General features: G+C 43.4%; 1 long non-coding RNA gene across 1 annotated transcript in view; it reads left to right on the top strand.

Moving 5' to 3' along the window:
* Window positions 1-12,575, top strand: part of LOC130592302 (uncharacterized) — an 82,573-nt gene that overhangs the window by 26,992 nt on the left and 43,006 nt on the right. Inside the window, exon 4 of the long non-coding RNA XR_008970513.1 lies at window positions 1,879-1,940. This is a non-coding gene — a long non-coding RNA (uncharacterized LOC130592302). The remainder of the gene's footprint in view (window positions 1-1,878; window positions 1,941-12,575) is intronic.

The following is a 12,575-nucleotide window of genomic DNA, read 5'->3' as shown; positions in this document are numbered from 1 at the left end:
CCAGCCACATTAACAAGAAAAAGAACAAGAAAGGCTGACTTCATTCTTGAAATGAAATTAATGAATGCAAGAGTCAATGGGAAAAAATCATCCCTTGCTTTAGAGATCCAGAAACATTTTACCTCTCCTCACTGTGAATGTGTGAGCCACTGTGGCTGGACAAGCTGGGGGAAAATGTAGCCTCTGAATGGACTTTGATGTGGCTAAGACCAGGCCTTGGTGGGTTTTGTGCATTTGATTAGAACTGAATTGCTGGATTTCTTATCATGTTGGTGGCAAAAGGGAAACAGAAGGGAAGAGAATATAAAGGGTAATAGATGGATCTACAGAAGTAGTAAGTTTTCAGTTGGGTTAGAAGCTGTGGGCTAAGTTGCCCTGCTGATTAGAAGTACATTGATTTTCATCTAGGAAGCTGACTTTGTGGAATACCATGATTTCCCCAGGTGTCACACAGCTGTCGGAGCTGCCTTGGGTCAGGTGCCTTTATGCCTTCTGGCAACAGTGGGTTTATAGACTCAGGAGAGCAGGATTCCTGGGAGACTCTTGTAAGCAAATGGAGTTTAGGACATGTTGAATTAAAGGCAGGTGCAAAGATAGTTTAAGGATGTCTTTCTACTTTCCCATATTCACAGTTCATTTGGTAATAAAATAGCTTGCTGGAGGAGCAGTGCGCACATCCATCCTACTGTCTCCTTTACCAGGAGGTGATTTGCCTGTGCTTGGGCAGGAAGGAGCATGCTTACTTTGATCAAATAAACACCCACAGGTGGTTGCAAAATGTTTGACATGGAACTAACTGAATGTTTATGAATTGTATCTTTGCAAGAAATGTGTATAATCACTTCCCTTAATGGGTATAATCATTTCCCTTGCTGGTTCTCATCTGGCTTTGGGGTGAAAGTGACAGATGTGATATTTCTCTTTTAACAGCCTTTTACAAAACATTAATTGTTTTCACAATTTTTCTTCCGAGGGGACTGTATCATCAAGTTTAACTGAGAAATAGATGGTGATAGAGGTTGATTAAGTGATTTTACCAAGAATGGATCAATAGTAAAGACTAGGATTACCTATTTAATCCAGAAGCCATTAGAGCAGATCTGTCTTTTGAGCCCAAGAGCATCAAAGCATATCTCTCCATCTTAGTGCCTAGAAAACTTCTGGGTCTATAGTACTCAGGCACCCCACAGCACTAGAAGCTAGAGCAGTGCTTTCTGTCTTACCTTAATGGATGAGGAACTGGGGTCCACAATCTCAGAGAATGTCTGTAGCAGAGGTGGTTTGGCTTGGATGGGCTTTGGGTCTATTTTGACTTGAGTTTATGATCTGCTGTAATAGTAATAATTAATAGTAATTAATAATACTATAAAAATATAGTGTGTATATATTATAGAGTTCGGCTGTAGGTAGAGGTATCATGCACATCCCTTAATACTAAAATTGGTGCATACGTTGAGTATTACGCATGTGTATACGAAAGCGACCTCTCTCCGAGTGAGTTTTACTGAAAAGGAAGCTAAACAAAATCAATTGGAGAAGAGGCAGCTTATTATGAGGATCTTTCCTCTCCGTTCAGCAGCTGAGCGCCTCTGATGGAAGGTGGGAAAACAATCTTTCTCATCCTTTTCACACTAAAACAATTCTCAGGACAATACTCAGCCAAAGGCAGGATCTCAGTACAGCACTTGCTACTTGGAAGTATCAAAGAAAGGGCAGGTTGGCTACAATCCCCTGCCTAGTGCCTCACAGGGGGAAGCGGCTGAAGGCGAAGCAAGGTGAAGGTGGACTGGATGGTGCCTAGGAGGGGGTGTGCTGGATCAGTTCTTTGTTTGCTGCGTACAATAAACTAATGTCCTTCTTTCTTCTTCTACTCTATAGAACTCCTGTTTGGGGAAATCAAGAACTGAACAGATCCTTTTCTATTTCCACTCATTTTCAGGGTGAGTGAATTCTCTTGTCTTCACTAGTGCTGTCATGTTCGGTGCAGCTAAGAAGTGTGACTTAAGGTTCAGAGGAAAATCTCTCCTTTTTTAATCTTTGCACTGATAACACTGTGCTTAATTTAGCAGCAGTGAGGCAGAACATTTGGATTTTGTCATCCATTTACCAAACTATTGTTGGCTTCTAATTTCATTGTTCCCCCCTACTGCTCATTCTAGATTTACGTTTTATTGTAGGTGCCAAAAGATAAGTTAATGCCAACTTGATTATTAATTAACTAATACTTTTCTCTGCCCTAAGATGGAAAGCCTTTATCTACTTAACCTATTATTATTTTATTTATTACGGCATGGGTACGTCTGAATGCATTTGAGTTCTGCCCCCCTGAGAAACTGGGGCAAGAAGTGATAGCAACAGGATGAAAGAAAGCCAAAAGAATCTTAAACTTGTTATCAAGAAGTATGCCTTAATGTCGGAAGCAGGGCACTCACTTATCTGTATTTTGCAAGCCCCAAGCAATATCACAGTCTCATTGTCAAAAGTCACTGGTAACACACGGTTCTGAGGCTTTGTGGCATGCTCAGCAATGCAAAAATCAATAGAAAACTGGATTTTCAAGAGGCTGTGGGAATTGCTTGGGCATTTTTAAGGTATCTCAGCCTAGTTTGCTCAAGCTTAGAAAGAAAAAGCACATCTGGGAGACTTCTAGCCTACCTGACTTATGCCATGAAGGTGCTTTTTGTAGCCAGATGTTACCAGGAACCTCTGCACTGCTAATAGTACATGTCCCTTCTTCATGAGCTGCCTGCAGACATCTCATCTCAAGTTAGTGTCTTTCCAGCAGGAGACTTGAATTCAAGATGGAGTTCAGAACTGCCTCCCACTGTGGGAATCATTATTCAAAGTGCCATAAATGCATAGCAATAATGCTAGACCATAGATGTGAATAGGTTTAATTGAATAAATGAAAAGAAAGGAGGAAAATTGGGCTGAACAATGATAATAAGTTTATTGGTGTTGAGATTGGTTACCTCATCCTCTTGAAATTATGATTAGACAGTAAGAATGAGGTAACTGCATACTTTGTGGCACTTGTGAGAATCTTGCCTATGGGCAAAAGTTAACGCTGTGGAAGAAGGAGGTATTATACACACCAGGTAAAGTTCCCACCATGAAGAAATGGTCAGATGCCACATAACAGACAATGCATAAGACTTACAGCAGCATTGTAGAAAACGGTGAATTGACCCAATCAACCCACTTATAAAGGGCTTCACCTTTAGAGATTTGAAATACCTCTCTTTGCATTAAGATTAATCCCTCTCTCCTTCTCTATTTAAGTATGCTCTAAAAGTATAGCACATCTAATTGATGTCCCCAAGTGCTATTGCAGATTAAATATTGAACACACATATGCCTATGGTGTAACATAGTGAATAACACATCTGGGTGTAGATAGCATGATAAGATGGCTTGTGAACTGATGAATAACTTGTGTTCATGCTTACAATAAGCATACCAGCTTTGTTCTGCTACTGTTGAATTCCGGGTCCAAATGCCTTTGACATTTATTAAACCCTGTGCATGAATATGTTGACACCTGTTAATCTGCTGAATTTATTGGCACCCAAATTAGAAGTGTACCAAGGTTTCAGAAATCTTATAACTACCCTTGGCTTCAGTGGGATTAATCTGTGTGAATAATGGGCTATTTTTAGGCAGGGGGAGTAAAGGAGATCAGTGACAGAATCGGGGAGTTATGGGGGAAAAAATCTACATTTCCTTCCCCAAAAAGGGGAGTCTTCTACCCCCACACCATTTTCCCCCCATGCTTAACAGAATATGTCTTTCTTGAGCTTTCACATAGCAAAATGCAGAGCTTTAAAGGCTGGATTTGACCAGGTGAAGGAAGAGTAGTAGGCAGCAGCAGCAGCAGCAGCAGTCTCAGGAGCACCTTCCTTTCATCAAGGAGTTCATGTGGTCACCTCAGATGTGGGACACCCCGGTTCAATTACCTCCCCCTACCTTAAGGAAATTTGAACCACATCCAGCGTGCAGGAACGTGTGCCAAGCTCCAGCCTCCAACGCTGTTCCAGTTTGCATGAATAACTAAGTATTGACAGAGGCTACGTCTTAAGGCGGGTATTCACCTTCCTACCTCCTCCAGTGATTGTACTAATGATTTGACTAGTGAATTGTTTTATGTCAGTGACTATTTATATTGAGATCACAGCTTGGAGGACTGTTTGTGCATTTTAATTGCTGACTGTTTAATGCAGAATGTATACATAGTCCTGGAAGCAGGGATGGGAGCCCAGGCTTCCCCTTTGCTAGGTGAGTGCCATAGGCAGCATAACAGGGAGCTGTGCTCCATCTTCCAGCACGCTGGGTCCTGCTGAGCTCTATCCTAGGTTACATGCACTTCTAGGGACTTAACTCTCTTTCTTTAGGTCTGTGCTCTTTCCTAGGCACCTATCCTTTTTCCCTAAGCCTGTGCTCTTTTGCAGAGATCTATGCTCTTTCTCTAGGCATTGTTCTGCTGAGGATCAGCTGAGCAGGCTAAAGGAGTATTGAGCATCATTGTTATTAGTGTATTTACAACATCAGAGAAAGCAGAGTTCTGCGCTGCAGTAGCTATTGAGGCATACAATTATTAGCACATTTGCAGTATCTGAGAGAGGAGGCCTGTGGCTGTGATAGCTGGACAAGACTCACAATTATTAGCATCTTAATAGCATCAGAAAGGTTTAGAGACTGCAGTAGCTATGGAAGCTCATGATTACTAGCGCATTTGCAGTGGGAGTGAGGCAAGGCTCATGATGTTTATTATATTGCTCATCAGTCTGTGTCCTGATACTGCTCAGCCATGCATGCTAGGAACAGCTTATCCATAGTACTCAGAGAACGGTGTGCCAAAATCCTCTTGTAGTCCATCAGCAAGGCTGTCGAAGGACCTCACAAGGCTATAAAAGGAACAAAACTATATTTGTATCTGTCTCTCCTGTTTCCAACAGGCAGGGATATTCAGCATGATTAAAGTGTTGGGCTTTGTAGGAGGTTGAGAACCTAACAAAGGGACTTGGTGACACGAGATGGGCTCTCAGGAGAGATTGCCTAAAGGAGTTCTTCCTCTGAGATGTTCACATGCCTGCATTCTGGATGTCACGTGCCAAACACAGTCCGTCTAATAGACCAAGGGTCAGCATTTCAATGCTTTCAGCAAGTAGTATGTAGTTTTGGGTTGTTTTATCTCATTCCTTGCCTGTGTTTGTGGCAGAGGAAACAGGATAGAAGTGCCACACATGCGTTTTACACTCTAGGTTTCTAGTGAAATAGTCTCTCTTGGCCATAGAACTGTCCTCATGAAGTGGTTGATGCGTTAAACTTTGTGCCTTTCTTGTTTCTTAGTGAGTATTCCAGTATCCTTAAGTGGAAGTAGGTATTGAGAGGATAAATGTGTTTAATACAAAAGATGTCAGGTATGGGTGTGGAACACCAGATACCTTCACTGATAAAGATCCTCCTATTCAGCTGTCTTTTAAATGAAACACAGATGTCCTGAGTTCCAGCCTATGCCTGAACCACAAGACCGAAGGGAGGAGAGAGTATATGTTTATTTGAGCCCCTTGTTATATTGCTGGCAATGTATCACTAGTTTCCATTCCTATTTTTTGTTCTCTTAGCAATCCATTCGCTATTGCCCTTTTCTTCCTCACTCAGCCAGTAATCAACACACTCCACAACACAATGGGTTCCTTTTTGCGGTGAATCCCCTACTTGATGCAAACATTTGCTGGCCTCATTTCTTTGGGATATGTTTCAATGGGAACAAGAGGGGAAAGTATTCCTTGTTCCTAGAGAAAAATTGCACTGGCAGCCTGGGTTATTTTGTCGGACGTGTGGCTTTAAGTGACGCCTTTGCCATCTGTTCTGTCTGCTAATTATGAATGCAAAACAAACGTAGCTCACAATTGCTTCATTTAGAATAAGGGAGATGGCAGTGACCAAAATAGTTTTATTTTGGTGTCAGATGCTCTTTTTATTTCTCCTGTCTCTTCCTAATCTAAAGCAGGTCTGAAAGTACTTCTCCCTCTTTCAGTCTGCAGCAATAGACACTGCTATGACAAAGAAGACCATCTCCTACAGGTTCATCCATTAGGCCTTTTCATGGAGCAGTCCCACATGAGCGAGGAAAGGAAAAAGGCTCCATTTCTTGACCTGTGAGGCTTCAATTATGCTGGTCTTAGGTCTGCAAGTATCTCAGAGACATGAGGATACCTCCAGAAAGCTAGACAGCAGTGCATGAACAGCTTTCTCAGTCTGTTCCATCCCTGTTTCCTCTTACTGGAGGCAAATGTTTTGTTGCCATACTGGAATAGCATGGGGGTCACGAATGATGCAGTTTCCTGTTGCTGTGTCCAGCAGCTGAAGATCCGTTGGCTTTTGGTTGTGGGCCCTGAGGCTTTCCTCCTTGAGTGAGCCTACAAAGGTGGGTGATCCATCTCCTTCAGTAACTGTGCAGAAACTGGGTTATAACAATCAATCCTCCTCCATTTGCTAGATGCTGCTTGCCATTTAGCATTTCCTAAGTTGCTGATGAGTTCCTTCGAGCCAGGGCTGTGGCAAATCATAGACATATCACTAGCAGCACAGCCACGGATTGAGGTGACCTAGATTTAGAAAATGGAGATGAGATAAAATGCTCACTGCACTCTGTTCTAAGGGGACATGCAGCCAAAAAAGCTGAAGTGGTGGAACGATTTCTCTTTAAGTCAGTTAAGACTGAAAGAGGCAGGTTTTTTTTCCCTATTAGGTGGCTCTATGATAAGTGCTAAGCTGTGACCCCATTTGTTCCACTTGTCCCTTTTCTAGTCTCAGGCCAAAGAGGAGATGGACAAGAGGCCATCAGGGTCATGTTCACCCTTTCCAGTAAGACGGGCTCCTCTCAGATATACATCTACTTTGCTTCAAGTCTCCTTGCTTTGGTACTGAGCATGTAGACACATGTTTCTCATCCCTCCTTCTTTCCCTCCTAGCCATCACTCTTGCTATGATGATCAACATGTTTCCTTTTATTTTCTGGCTGGTTCTGTGTTGAAGGGAAATGGGGTTACAGTATTTTCATACTGAAAAGCAATATTTTACACAGTAGAAAACCTCCCTTCTTCCTCCCTGCAAATCTTCTCCAAGAAAACTTGTTTTGTGCTTAAATATTCTCTTTCCAAGTGATTTTACAATTTTACTCACTACTTTACAGTATCCCCAAAGCTCTGGTTGTTTCATTTCCCCCCCGTTTGAGGTTGTACAGGGAAGGGGTGGCAAGGGACACTCTCAGTAAGTTACTGTATCTGGAAAAATCTCCATTTTTGGATCCCAGCAAACTGTCATAGCACAGCTGGGGCAGAAATATGTGGAGTGCTATGTCACGTTGGGGGTGTGAAATGCCCAAATCAGATATTATAAAGTGTAGGCTCTCATCCAACAGACAGGTCCCAAACTCTGTCTCTCTTGGAGCCCTGGGCACTCAGATCAGTTCTTGTCCAAGGTTGGAGGCCACCTCTGCTGCAAAACAACTACTGAAAATGCTTCAGGATCTTCCAGTGCGAGAGTTAAAGATTCTGTTGGTGTCCTAGGCCTGAAGGATGATCTTGTGGTTTAAGCATTTGGACTGGAACCAAGAGATGTGAGATAAATTCCAGGCTCTGTTGTGCACTTCCTCTGTCGGCTTCTGAAAATCATTCCTTCCCTCCATGCTTCCATTCCCTGCCTGTATAATGTCAAGCTCTGCTCTCCCGATTGCAGTAGTGAAGTTACAACACTGAAAGCTCCTGATTGATGACACAGGTAATTTTCTGAAAGCCTTAACTTTAAAGTAGTGTTCTAGCCCCATGCGCCTACAAGTGGGGAGCTCTTTAGAATCTGGACGTAAGGGCACAAAAGCTCAGCCAAGTTTGAAGGGCACAATGATTAATGCTATTTACTCAGCCTGATGGCAGTGAGAAACAGCCTGGTTCAGAGTGGTTGAGGAGGAGCAGCACTAGGAAATGAAATTAGGGTACATTCTTCTCTGGGTTCAGTTAGATGCCCAAGGAACGAATGTCCATGAGCAGCGCTAAAAGGCTGGAGAAAAAGAATAGATTTTGTATGCCCACATTTTTGTAAGTTATAAACACAGCACTTCTCCAAATAAGTGGATTCCAGTAATCAGAAGTGCTTCACAAATGACAGTCAAAATCTGATGGAAAAGACTGGGTTGAAGGTTTGTCTCCCTGATACCTGATTTGGACACTTGTCAGCTTCATGTTAGGAGGGAGGAAAGACAGTTACTGGAGACTTCCATTAGGTGTGTCAGCATCTATTTCATACTAAATTTATTTGTACCTACTTGTAGGTTTGTGTGTCTAGAATAATGCACAGGCTCAGTTTTCCTCTTTTGGGGGGTAGTGTTTCTTGTTTGAAGTTTTGGAGTCATATAAAACATGACAGCAACGTACAACAAAATGTCCTTCTTGCACGATTTATACCTGACTTTCAAATAGGATAAGATGCCAGTCAAGCTTTTTGCCTTTGCACCGGCTTTCAGAGGGCTGCTTTGCTCGGAGCTCAGTGAATTAGTGGCCAAAGGAATGAGCCTTCCATGGAATAATGCAGAAGGAATGTGTAGGTGTGTGCACACGTTCTCCCGGGGGGCACACGGCAGGCAGTGGCAGCTCTGGGTAGGGCTGGGCAGCCTGGGTGAGCTGCGTGTGCACCCGCTGTGGTCTCAGTGCCCTGCAAGTCTCCCAGCGTTAGCCAGGGTGTGCTGATGCCTGATGAATACGTTCCATCCACTTTCTGAAGTGTTCCCTTGGCATGATGTGGCGCTTCCATAATGCAGACCTGCAGATCCTTGGGTGAGTTATTCACCTTAGGACCCTGGAGTTGGTTTTGCCTTATTGAGCTTTCACGTGGCAGCTGCTTTTTGGATAAGCAGCTGTGAACTGGGTTTGGATAGTAGAATTTGTCCCCCGCTGTGTTTTGCTCACCTACAAACTGTGTAAAGCTGTTCTCACTCCCAGTGAACCACTATTGCTCTGTTTAAAAGTTGCCTTTGCTTGTCCTGGCTGGTCTCTTCGTTACAGCTTTGACTTCAGGGTGGAAGAAGGTAGGCTTTTTCTTCTTAGGATTCCTAGCAATATATATATATATATTTATACCTATATGTAGGGTGTATAAAGACAAAATTTCTTACTAGAAAACCTTGACAGGTGTGAAAAATGTAACCCAAACCATGTGACTGTTCACCACTTTGTGCACTTGACCCGCTCTTGGACAGCATAGCAGCTTTTGATCCTAGTACAGTATCAAGTCCAACACAGCCTTAGGTCACACTGGGGCCATTGCTTGTCAGGAACTGGAATTCTACATGTCTTGTTGCTGGTTGCATGACACATCTGATAGTTCCCTTTGAAATACAGCTTTAGACATCACTCCTGAACGTGTCTGTGTCTCCGATTAGACCCAGAGGTCTCCTGGTGCTTTGCCAGTGTTGAGGCAGCATCCCACTGTTGGTGCCATACAGTCTCCCGGGGATGTACCTTGCCTGTCAGGTAACAAGAGTGTATCTTTTGTCTGCTATAAGACGAGATTGGAGTGGGTCTCATTTACTTGCCCATCACCTGGGGACAGCGGTGATGAGGCAATAAAAATCCCTATAGCCATCAGTAGCAGCAAGGTAGATCAGTTACAGAAACAGCAAAACAAAAGTGGCCTCCTAAGTTAAATGACCTGAGTTGCATTTACATCACATTATACGAACCCTTAAGCGTCCCAAAACCGCTACTCTGACAGGTCTGTTGTAATTGTGACTCCATGTAGCTTGTTAAAAAAGACATACTGTCTTCTGTCCTAGAGTCCAACCCTGAAACAGTTGGATATATTCCCATCTCTTACTCCTTGGGAGAAATGGATCTCGCTGTGAATACAGTGTTTCCAGTGAAAGTAGATAATATTTGTACAGATTTTTCTGGATGGCTGTGTGTTGACCACAACCTAGGAATGAGTTGGGTATTCTTCTCTGCTGGGGATTTAGCCTGCCCTGTGGATGCTTCCGAACCATTTCTTTCTCTAGGTGCCTTTAAAGCATGACCTGTGAAATGACTGCTTTTCCTTTCACTGTGAATGCACTAGCTTGTACCAAATGGGAGGTATTATCCCAAAATATTTGCTCAAGGGGAAGTAACTCTCAGACCCCCTGCAAGGATTTTATCTCCTCATCTTCAAATTACACAGTTCAAATACACAGATAATGACACATGTAATGATGATAAAATGTAAGTGTGACTGCAAAGAGTAGCATTTAAAAATAATGATATACCTCTAACTAGGTCTTATAAAGGAAGTCTTAAACAGCTAGAGAGAAACAGATGCTTTGGGGGACTTGTGGATAAAAATAGTACCTTCAAATTTGCAACCAAAACAAAAATGTAGCCCCACTTAGTCAACCTCAACGCTAGAAATTCCTCTGAAAACCTTAGGGCCTAGAGCTGGAAAAGCATGTAAAGAACATGGTACTGCTCATGCAGTGGCTTTAGCCTATTTTTGCCTCTTCTACCTTGCCTTACTACTTCCCAATTTTCTATCCATTCTGATGCTTTGCGAATACCTTGTCTTACTGGGCCGGATGGTGTATTTAGTATCTGTCTAATGGTCTGAGACCTACAGATTCTCTTTTCCTTGGAAATGTGCTCAAGTTGTGTCCAGGCTAAGCACACATGACTGCTTGCTCTGTAGCCCATATGGATTTTGACAGCGGCGGTGCAGGTGCAGTCAGTACACTCGGATCTTTACCCAGTATTGAGCGTAATTCCTTTAGGCAGGGCTGCTTGGGGCTCAGTTGTCTACCTCGGTGATGGAAGACTAAATCAGCCTCAGCAGAGCTGGATGTGTCTGCAGTAGGAGGCTTTCAAAGGCAAACTACAGATGGCTTGCTACAGGCGAAGGCAAATATCCTCTTCCCAGCTCAACTGGACTGGTTGAAGGTCTGAATGTCTGCAGGCAGCTCTCCCCGCTGCAGCTCACCCCGGGGAAAGAAGTGTGTGAGCAGTTCCTAACCCAGCGCAGTGTCTGGTTAGGTCTGTACCATCTCCTTTGCTGGCTTGAAGTTAAAATCACCCATTTTTTCATTGACGCTTATGAGAAGCTGTGGCATGATCCCTTCTCCTGGCTGTGCTGTCAAAGCGATAACCTCCTTCAGAAGCAGTAAAGGTGCAACATCATCTTAAACCTCATTTCAGCCATTCCAGAGTGTGTGGGCCTGAGCTCTTGGTGTCCTGCGGGGCAGATGCTTTGGCTCCACGTTGTTGCGCTTGGAGCATCTCACTGTACAAAGGAACTGAGAAACCTAGGAAAAGGGAAATATTTCTCTCTTGTGCTTTCGTTTAACTTGGAAAACCACTAATATATGAGAAATATTTTTTTTATGATGATTTCCACTTTTTCCTTATCTGCTGGGGCAAAAGCCAGACCTTTCTTTTAAATGAATAGTTTTAACTTGTTCATTTGATATTTTTGTTTCAGGTGGTTCTTCTCAAACAAAGATAAGCAGTCAGGTGAGTCAAATGTTCACTTTCCAGCAGGTCTATGGAAGAGGAATGAGAAATGACAAGTGGAGGCAATGCTAGGCACCTCTGAATCTCAGGGCTCTATAACCACCTGAGCATTAACCCACTGAGAGGCACTTTAAGATGCATATTTCATTCTCTAACTTCTGTGCAGTGCCACAGATTCACTTGCTTTGGAGCCCGGATTTAGTGATTAAAACTTTCTAAATTTCTCCTCTGTTAGTAATGCCCTCATACTGTCATTTGGAGCTGAAAGGAAAGCACACTGCCAGAATTGGCCCCAATGGGTGCTGTGATAATAGTCTAAAGAGTGAGACTGTCATTAGATTAAGTGGAAGATACCAGTAGAGCTGCTCTTGATGGCCAGCCTCTCCTTTCTCCACATGATGCTCAGAGTCCAGCTATACTTTTTCTTTCAGATTTCCATATTGTCCCTCCTTTATGCCTTGTCAAGAGCATTAGTCACAGTTATCTGTTTGCATCTTATGCTGAAGCTGAGACAAAGCCCATGGGACTTTTGGCTGTTCAGCACCCTCACCCCTGCCATAGTGCAGGGTTCAAGTCCCTCACGTGAACAGCAAGTACCATGGCAGAGAATGAGCATCTCACCCTGTATGCCCAACACATGATGATGCTTCTGGATGGGAGGCACCACGATGTGACATTGACTGTGCTGAAGTGACGCAGGGACCACTCTCAGCTCTGGCATAGAAACCCTCTTGAGGCTGAGCAAATGTATTCACCTCTGTGCCTTTGCTGACCCAGGTATAAAGTGAGGATGATGCTCATCATGGCATTTTGGGGTCCACTTCAAGAGTATGCTGCCTTCAGTATAAGCCCTCAGTTAGACCTGAAAGCCGACTAGTGCTCTAGGACTAGCTCCAAGGCACAGCCCATGAAATTGGCTTTTCCTGCATGTGCCACTGTTGAATTTGTAGATTACCGGATTCCTCATGTGAGGATTGAAATCCTTGTCTTGTGAAATGCAGTGTACAAAACGAGCAGAAGGCAGGTGCTGAATGAATTTTGTCC

The sequence above is a fragment of the Pezoporus wallicus genome, unplaced genomic scaffold, assembly GCF_028554395.1.
Source record: "Pezoporus wallicus isolate ANWC-B61680 ecotype Strahan unplaced genomic scaffold, APGP_CSIRO_Pwel_v1 contig_11829, whole genome shotgun sequence".
NCBI lineage: Eukaryota > Metazoa > Chordata > Aves > Psittaciformes > Psittacidae > Pezoporus > Pezoporus wallicus.
This window is presented reverse-complemented; position numbering and strand designations above follow the sequence as displayed.